Genomic DNA, 230 nt, shown 5'->3' on the forward strand with positions numbered 1-230 from the left:
AATTGGTATAACATAATCCACAAAGACAATGTTCTATATTCTACTTTGGTGACTAGCATGTGGAATCTTAAAAGCTCATGGGCAGTCATCTAAGATGTAACCATTGGTCTTTCCATGTGAGGGAGAAAGAAGGGTGATGAGAATTGAGGATGCTTGGAATCAGTCAGTCCAATGGACTATTGAATTATGTGAATATCAGTCTCCTTGACTCTGATACCAGAACTATATGG

This window comes from Chrysochloris asiatica, unplaced genomic scaffold (assembly GCF_000296735.1).
Source record: "Chrysochloris asiatica unplaced genomic scaffold, ChrAsi1.0 scaffold00235, whole genome shotgun sequence".
NCBI classification, from domain to species: domain Eukaryota; kingdom Metazoa; phylum Chordata; class Mammalia; order Afrosoricida; family Chrysochloridae; genus Chrysochloris; species Chrysochloris asiatica.